Source organism: Macrobrachium nipponense, chromosome 16 (assembly GCF_015104395.2).
Source record: "Macrobrachium nipponense isolate FS-2020 chromosome 16, ASM1510439v2, whole genome shotgun sequence".
NCBI classification, from domain to species: domain Eukaryota; kingdom Metazoa; phylum Arthropoda; class Malacostraca; order Decapoda; family Palaemonidae; genus Macrobrachium; species Macrobrachium nipponense.
In genome coordinates this window covers 559,110-569,063 of record NC_087209.1, presented here as the reverse complement: position 1 = coordinate 569,063, position 9,954 = coordinate 559,110, and the positions used below count along the sequence as shown (strand labels likewise).

General features: G+C 38.0%; 1 protein-coding gene across 3 annotated transcripts in view; it reads right to left on the bottom strand.

Annotated features, from left to right (window-relative positions):
• The window catches only part of LOC135195496 (uncharacterized), a 153,838-nt gene extending 145,307 nt beyond the window's left edge, over positions 1 to 8,531 (bottom strand). For all 3 annotated transcript variants that reach the window (XM_064221713.1, XM_064221714.1, XM_064221716.1), the window contains exon 1: positions 8,244 to 8,531. The gene's annotated coding sequence lies outside the window, so the exon portion shown is untranslated. The remainder of the gene's footprint in view (positions 1 to 8,243) is intronic.
• Positions 8,532 to 9,954: the final 1,423 nt, after the last annotated feature.

Here is a 9,954-nt window from a genome sequence, read left to right as displayed (position 1 = left end):
ATCCCTTCAGTTCTCGTTACTTTGCCTTTTTGTATGTTGACTAAGGCGCATTTTTCTATTCCAAAACTCCATCCTGATGTCCCCAGATACAATCCTTACAGTCTGGATTAGGGTATCTATTTCCTTGATGCTCTTACCATACAGCTTGATGTCGTCCATTAACATCAGATGGTTAATTCTGTTGCCTCTTTTCTTGAGTTGGTACCCGGCATCCATCTTCTGTAGTTACTTTTGTCATGGGAATCATGGCTACTACGAAGAGTAGTGGGGACAGTGAGTCGTCCTGGAAGATCCCTCTCCTGATATTAACCTCTGCTAGTCTTATTCCAGAGCTTGTAAGTATTGTATTCCAGTTGCGCATTGTATTTTTGAGGAAGCTGATGGTGTTTTCCTCTGCCCATATATTTTCAGGGCATTCTATTGGCCATGTGTGTGGTATCATGTCGAAGGCTTTCTTATAGTCTATCCATGCCATGCTTAGGTTGGTTTCCTTCTCCTACTGTTCTTCATTACCATTTTGTCTATCAGGAGCTGTCTTTTGTGCCCCTACACTTCGTTTTGCAGCCTTTCTGTTGGTGGGGATGGTGTTTGTCTCCTCTAGGTAATTGTATAGCCTTTCACTGATGATACCTGTTAGTAACTTCCACATTATTGGTAGGCAGGTGATAGGCTTGTAGTTACTGGCTATATTTCCCTTACTCTTGTCTTTTTGTACTAAGGATGTTCTTCTTGTGGTCATCCATTTGGGTGCATGGTGATTTGAGATACAATGCTGGAGTTGTTCTGCTATTCTTGGGTGTAGGGCCTTGAAGTTTTGAGCCAGTATCATGGACTTCATCGGGACCTGGGGCTTTCCAGTTTGGCATTTTCTTTAGTTGGTGTCTGACTGTGTCTGTCGTGATGTCTGTGAATCTTTGTTTTATTCTCCCTGTTTCTTCTTCCTTGACTTCCTGGAGCCATGTTGCATGTTTGTTGTGTGATACCGGATTACTCCATATGTTTTCCCAGTCTCTTACTTTGTTCGGCTTCAGGAATTTCTGGTGGTTGTCTTTCCCTCTTAGTTGGCTGTATAGTCTTTTCTGGTTGGTTCCGAATAGTTTGTTCTGTTGGTATCCCTTATTCCTGTTCATGTACCGTTGGATCTTATGTGCTTTGGCCTTAAGCCTCTGTTTTACATCTTCTATTGTGTTGTTTAGTCCCCTCTCTTGTACTTTGTATTTCTCGTTGAGTTCCTCCCTTGTTTTCTTGCTTCTAGCCTTTTTTCCGCCATCTCTTTCAGTTACTCAAGTCAGATCTCATCACCATGATTTGCTTTTCCAGGCGCCTTTTCCAAGGAGGTTGCTGTTTTGGTTTCTGTTGGTTTGGTTGTGCTGGTGGTGTTGGTGTTCGAATCCCCATCAGTTCTGCTACTAATCTTGCTCCTGCATATACCAAGTTATTTGTTTTTCTGTGGTACTGGTGGTGTGTATTATGCCCATTATTTCATTGACCTCACTTGTTTTCTCCTTAATTTCTTGGTGTTGTAGGCTTTCATGGAGGGATCTTTGTTCTCTCTGTATCTTGGCTCCATCCATTGTCTAATCTTTTCTACCCATTCCGTCCTCTCTGTTACTTCGTCGGTGTTTCTTCGTGTGTCGTTGTTTGATACCTCATCCTCCCTGTCGTCTTCTGTGGCATCGTCTCTCAGTTTCGTCTTCGTGTAATTCGTTGTCGTGTGACTTTCCCTTTCCAGTTCTTCTCTTTCTGTGTGGGGAGAGCCAGTTGTTTTTCTTTATGTTCCTTACTTGGTCTGCCAGCCTCTGCTCTGTTTGGGGGGTTATTCCTCTCATTCACAGATGTTGACCAATCTTCTTCTATATCCTCTCTCCGTCGGGTTGCTTCTGATGTATCATCTCCATATTTCCTTATTTTCTTCTCTTGTCCATTTCTTCCTTTTTGCTTCTGTAGCTCCAATCTCAGGCTGTTGATTACTGTCGTTGTGGTGAATCAGTTGCTGGATGAGACGACCCTCCAAGTACCTGACCGTCTTCCCTTCAATTGGGTTGAATACCTGGTTGCCGGACGAAGCTCCTCTGTTGCCAGAGGTTCCATTTACGTCGTTGTCGTTATTCCTTCATTACTTTCCATCATTGCTGAGTTTTGCTATTTAACCCACTAGCTGGACCCTACCCCATCAGGGATAGGTACTCATTTACAGCTGAGTAGACTGAGGAAATTATGGTAAAGATCCTTTCCCAAGGAATCAACGCCGAGGAGAGCGGTCACCCATCCAACGTCTGACCAGCCCCAATGTTGCTTAACTTGACTTAAGTCTATTGTCGACCTAACCTCCCACTCCTCCCACGGCGCAAATCTTATGATATTATTATATTATTATTATTTTATCTTATTATTTTATTATTATTATTTTTATTATTATTATTATTATTATTTATTATTATTATTATTATTTTATTATTATTAGAAGGATAAACCCTTATTCATATTGGAATTGAATTTCAAGGGTTCCAAGGATATTATTATTATTATTATTATTATTATAAGTAGTAGTAGTATTCAGAAGGTAAACCCTATTCATATGAAAAAAGCCCCAATAGGAGCCACTGACTTGAAATTCAAGCTTCCAAAGAATATTATGGTGTTCGGTCGAAAGAAGTAACAGAGGGTAATGGGAAATACAGAGAGAAGAGAGAAATTATTAATAAGAAAAATAAATTAACAAATAACTAGATAAAACTCTAGTATATTACCAATATAAAAGGAGTGTGGCAATTCTTTGCATTTTCGCACGAACTCAGATAAAAAAGCATAGAGTCAGCTTTAAAAAAATATACAGAGCGGGAAAGAGCTAATAGCCCCAAAACGTATAATAATAATAATAATAATAATAATAATAATAATAATAATAATAATAATAATAATAATAATAATAATAATTAATAATAATAATTTAAAGAAAACTTATAAACACACCATCAGTGAAATGGGAAAGTAAATCCACACTAGTACATATGCCTGTTTGATTTTGCTTTTTAATATTTTAAAAAACAAAATCAAACAGGCATACTACTGTGGACTTACTTTCCCAGTGATAATAATAATAATAATAATAATAATAATAATAATAATAATAATAATAATAATAATAATAATATTTCTCATTAATCCTCTCACATACGAATGGTATTTCAAAGTATCAAAGTTAGATAAAAATCATTAATTATTCAGCCGTTTGTCATTCTTATCACAAAACACGAGTTTCTTGCAAGCTTCACTAAAGCCTGGCGTACAACAAGGTAGGGCTCCTCTCTCACCCGAGCTTGGTACTATAGTGCATTCACCTCAACCGTCCATCTGATGTCTAGGCTCGTCCCTTTCGACGCTCCTGATTGGCTGTTCATAAGCCAATCACAGGGCTGGAAACTCTCAGTCTCGAGAGTGTTCACATAGGCAGGATATATGTTCCACCTCTCCTGAGGGATGCATCTTTCAAAAGTATCCCCCAGGAGAGGTGGAACATACATCCTGTCTATATGAACACTCGATAGAAAGACTGAGAGTTTCCAGCCCTGTGATTGGCTTATCAACAGCCAATCAGGAGCATCGTAAGGGACTGGCCTAGACATCAGATGCACGGGTGATGTGAATCTACTATAGCAATTAGAACTGAAGGTTCATGGCTGACTTTATATTGGCGGTTAAACACCCACACACATAAGATGGAATTTTTTTGGGGGGGATAAGGGTGTTAGTCCCATGCCCTCCCACGCAGGCAATGTCTGCAACCCACCACAGTCATGTAACGATATCCAATTCACTGTTCCAGTCAACAGAAGGACAATGGGATTTACACTACATGATCCCAAAACGTTGCCCACGGCTGGGATCGATCCTCGGTCTCCAGCAATAAATGTCAGATTGCAAACAACTGCAAAGTCCCCAAGTACGAATAAAATCCCGCAGCACAAATAAACATCCACAAAATTTAAATTTATTCGAAAATGAAATTCTGACTCGAACATTCTTACGCCTAAGTCTAAAGGTGTTTTTCCCTTATGATTATAAAACGCCTTAGTCTCATGCAATCATAAATTCAAAATCTCATTAAATCATAAATTCAAAATTAAATCATAAATGCAAAATCTCAGTAAATCATAAATTTAAAATCTCATTAAATCAAATTTAAAATCTCATTAAATCAAAATTCAAATGGCTTAATTTCGGATACAAATGGCCGATATAAACAAATATAAACATAAAAGTACTTTTAAAAACCCTTCACTCTAAAAGGACGAACTTGAAAATAGTATGAAGTGAACGAGATGTGGATTACGAAACTAGGCGAATCTTCATGCTAAAAGGACATATATACATCCGAATACGCAGCTTATATTCCTAAACAGCCGGTTTAGTTCAGCCGGTTTTAAAGGAAAAAATATATATATCGAAAAAAGTTTACGGATAACATTCAAAGCAAGTAACCAGTTGCAAGTTCTTCCTTCAGTTTTTCAACCCGTTTAATCCAATAATATCCAGTAAACTACTAATCAAATTAAACATACACCAACCCGAACGAATATAAAGGGAAAAAATACATAAAAACGGACGTATACCCGTATGGACAGTGTGGCAACAACGTACTACCACCAGTTCCCGCCATCTCTCTCTCTCTCTCTCTCTCTCTCTCTCTCTATTGTATGATTCAAAAATCTGACTCATCCAGAAATAACCGATTCTGGTCGAGCAAAGAATTCCGATTGCATCCGAAGGTGGTTTGATTGGCTTATGAATAAATGTCATATGATTAGTATTACGAGAGATTAATGTAAATGTTACGGCCACAAGTAATGGTATTTGATTGAATGCTGATTAGGGCATAGATTTGGGCTTTCATTATTATTATTATTATCATGAATGTTGATTTGGGCATGGATTTTGGCTTTCATTATTATTTTTTTTTTCTTTATCACAGTCCTCCAATTCGAATGGGTGGCATTTATAGTGTGGGGTTCCGGGTTGCATCCTGCGTCCTTAGGAGTCCATCACTCTTCTTACTATGTGCGCCGTTTCTAGGATCACACTCTTCTGCATGAGTCCTGGAGCTACTTCAGCCTCTAGTTTTTCCAGATTCCTTTTCAGGGATGATGATGATGATGATGATGATGATGATGATGATGATGATGAAGATGATGATGATTATTATTATTATGAATTTTAAATTGGGCATGGATTTGGGCTTTCTTTATCATTAATATTATTATTATTATCATGAATGTTGATTTGGGCATGGAATTAGGCTTTCATCATTATTATCAATATTATCATTACTTCCAACTGGAATAATCAGCTCTTGATAATAAGACAATATGTTAAAAAAATATCATATACAGTTTCAAGCACAAAAACCACATTAAAAAAAAAAAAAAAAAAAAAAAAGGTGTATTATTTCGCATGAGCCAAAACCGTCATGAATACATTCAACTGTATCAGAGAAAATATTAGTATCCTGAAATTACTAGAGATAAACTCACAAACAACTGCAAAATAAAAGCAATAGGGAGGCAAACTGTTAGTTCGGAGGAAGGACTGCACGCAAACCATTTGAAGTAATGTCCGATGGAGCAACAACATTGTGACATCGGTCTTAACAGCTGTGTGAGAAATAGCAGACATCCGCATGTCTCAGAAGAATGAGAGCGCTGACGTCACAATAATAATAATAATAAACAGACCATTCAGTAGTAAAAAAACAGTCATGTGCTTATGTAGGCGTAGATATAAATGACATAATAATAATAATAATAATAATAATAATAATAATAATAATAATAATAATAATAATAATAATAATAATAACAAAACAGACCATCAAGAAGTGTTCTTCAAGGTAGTAACAGCCATTGTGCTTATGTAGGCGTTGAAGCAACACCGTGTTTATTACTAACGTCATGTTAAATGCTAGCGAATTCCTATATTGGCGTCTAAAATATTGCATAAAAGACACTTCTAGGAATTCATATGAAACCAAAAAGTGCAAAATTGCCCTACAAGACAATGATTAAATATTTGAGCCGAGTAGTCGGTTACCACGCCAAGGCCTAGATAACACGATATATATATATATATAGATATATATATATATAATATATATATATATATATATATATATATATATATATATATGCATAAATAACGCTCAAAATTCAAGGGGTTAGAAGATTTCCCGTAAAAACAAAATTATTCTCGCTACCGCTTTTCAACCAAATCTAAAAGTATACTTTACATTTTTACATCAAATACCACCCGTGACACTTCCAGCAAATTCACAAATCTCGAGCCATTTATTCCGCTGCAAAATATAAAAATTGTTCGCAGGGGAAATTCTGCTCACTATAAAGTAATTTCACCGTGAAAAGACCGCAGAATATAATGTATACACAGTCATTTTACTCTGGAAATATAGTTGTTTCGCTGTGCAAATTTAAATCCGTAACCATACCACATGCAAGGTCTACGTACCTACGAAGCGCAAAGTCTCGTGCGTAAGCGCTGCGGTCATGATAATATCTAACGCACATTTACGAAGGACAAGTTTGTCAGTCTGTGGGAGGAAACGAGAAGAAATTGGGGAGGACCTGCTCGTCCCCTGTGACCCCCTAACCCCTAACCCTTTCGGAGGTAAAAGAAAGAAAGAGGCAGAGGAGGGCGAGACACTACTCGCCAAGGGCTTCTCAACGCCCCCCCCCCCCCCCATACCTCTCTCTCTCTCTCTACCACACCCACCCAACAACTTTTTATGTCTCTTCGATATGAAGGTTACTCCACATTTAACGATTTAATGCGACAATGGTAACCATCTCGTAGTTTGTTTTTAGGCATGTCTAGGTAACCCCCTTTTAGCGAGCAATTTCAAGCTTAGGCCTAATACAGACACGAGAGGAACACACTGTCAACTTGACAGAAATATTTGGCCTAAGATTGTATGAAACCTGCTACACTTGAACGATGCTGACACCATTTGTTACTAATCTAGAAGCGTTGTAAGACATATTTTGAGAACTCTTCCAGCGAGCAACCTCACGCTTTGGCCTAATACAGACACGAGACGAACTCAAAAGAAACTTTTCTGAAATATCTAGCCTATGCTGGTACGAAGCTTACTCCATTTTTAACGATGAATTGAATACGGAAATTGTAAACATCTCGTAATGTGTTTTTGAGACCACCATAAAAGACAAGCTTTTCAGGAACATTTAGTTCAAGATCACATGAACCCTACTTTGTTTCAACGAAGCATTCACTTAATGCGACACTTGTGACCATCTAGAAGAGTGTTTTTAGACAATTGATAAAGGTAAACTCATTTTAGCAAGCAACTTCAAGCCTAGGCTGATGTATAAACACAAAACTAAATCTTTCCAGGAGACTTAGCCAAAGTTTAATTATTTATTCACAGTGACATTTTCATTCTAGACACAGTTCTGCAATTCACCGTTATATTGATATAATATACGCTATCGCATAGCGTGCATGGAAACGCATAATAATTGACGGATTGCAACAGCGACGGCATGCGAGCCTCTCCATCGCCTCAACAATGACAGGAAAAGGATACGAACTATCCCTCTTTTTCAGAGTTTTCGCATTGTTTACAAACATCCTACAACACCAAGGGGTTGGGTGGGTGAACTTACCCTAGGCTAGTATTTGTAAACAAAACGTTACGTCTAATGACGGAATTGTCTCTTTATAGATCCCCCAGACAAAAAGGCATTGTATTAGTAAATAAATTAAATAAATGGGCAGGAACAGGATACGAATTATCCTTTTTGTTTAAAAGGTGCATTGTTTACAAACATCCACCACATACCAAGGGAAAAAAAAACCTATAATAGTACTAGCAAACAAACGTTTTATCTATTAACGAATTGTTTATTTACAGTGTATTTGGTTGACTAAAAGACATTGAAATTAATAATGAAATGAATGAAACGACAAGAAAAGGGTACGAATTATCTATCCATCTTTCCTTGTTAAAAGGTTTCACATTATTTACAAGCATCCTACACACCAAGGAAAAAGATAGTAACATAGTATTAGTAAATAAAAAAAGTTGACCATCTATTTCCAGTATAATTACCCGGAAAAGACACTGAAATAAAAGAAAGGCGTTAGAATGAAAGCCAAAAGATGGCATACTTTCGAACTACAAAGAAAACGTAGGAGAGGGACTCGGGTACTACCTTGATCAATTCTGGGCATCAGCTGCACAGCATAGCACATGAAAACTTATTTTGATTTCTCTCGTAGACGCTTAAATAATACCCTTTTTCGCTCACGCTTGGAATATCCACAGCCACTGGGGATTCAACAATTCACTTGACACTTTACTTCAACGCGGTATTTGACGGGAAAGGGTTGCAAAATGGAATGGAGAGGACAGAGGTCACTTCGATAGCTCCGTTGCGCACCGTTCCATGGTCGGAACTATCACCTGTTACACACTGGAGCTCCCTCCTTCCTACCTGGCCTGGCTACGGGTTGCTCAACACTTGCGGCAATCGCGTTCCTGGCGTCAGTTATCAACTTTTAGCGTGAAAATCACGCAGTATTTAATCTCGCGAAGTTCAATACGTGACATCTACTTCACTATCTTCACTCTCTTACTTCGCCCTAACTTACTTTTCTTTCGAAACGCTTTGGAAACGGTCACTTTAATGGATCAACAATAGGTTATCTGGCACCTATGACGCGTTCCTTGTGTTCAATCATCTACTTTTCGTTCAAATCGCGTCATATATTATCACACGGAATGTAATCATTAACATATATTTCACTATCCTCTCTCTTTCCAAACGTTAACTTATCTTTCTTTCGAAAAGCTTGGAAAAAGTCATTTTAATGAAGGCTCAAAAGGCTATCTGGCATCTAAACCTCACCCCCTTCCGAGGGAGTAGCATTTGACTTCGCTCACCTTCCAGTAATTTTCGTCTTCTTGCTTCATTATGCTTGTCATCGTGGGATTAGGGTGGGGTGGGGAGTTGCTCTTATTGACCGAAAGTTATTTTTGGTCCTACGGGCTTTTGAAGATTAATCGCATCAAATTCTCTTGCTCACATAATTTCCCCGACTTTTGTCTCGGGGGGTGGGGAGCGGGGAAAGGGTAATTTGGCTCATGACTTTTACGAGGGGTAATTATCGTAGATTAGGAAGATGTGACAAGCACGTGAAAAGCAGCTAATTAACAAAATTACTTACAATACTTAAACGAATGAAAGCGATGTTTAATACCCTTTTCTACTTGCGTTAATTACAGCTTTCCCTCACAATAAATGTATGAATATCAGTAGCTAAAGTGTCGAGTGTCGACCTGAATTTAGGCCGATACATTGAAACATCCCACTTTCTTATGAACGTTATTGGTTGACGTGTCACCTTGCATTTAGGCTGATATGTTAGAACAAAACCAGACGATCATTTATCATCCCCACTTTCTTGCGGATTTATTGAGCCACTCACAATGTTTTCACAAACTTACGTGACGACGCATCTGTCAGGTATGATATGATTTCAAACAAAAAAACACAGTTTCCACCAATCAAAACAGAAAAAAAAAGTTAAACTCTCTTACGCCACACATGAGCGCGCCAATGCAAGTGCGCACGGAGGAATCGTACTCTTGCGGTCAAGAACTCAAAATTCTTTCTTTATTAAGATTACTGAGAGAGAATCCTTGCCCAAATCATGAGTCGACTGAAGCGGGTCGCAGCCAAGGAGGAAATTGACAGGAAGTAAAACAAACTTAACGTTAAATAATATAGCTGAGAAATGGAAGGATAAACACCCGTGTGCTAGTACTAGTGAACTGACACGGAACAGAAGAGAAACTAAACTCTCTCTCTCTCTCTCTCTCTCTCTCTATCTCTCTCTCTCTCTCTATATATAGATATATAT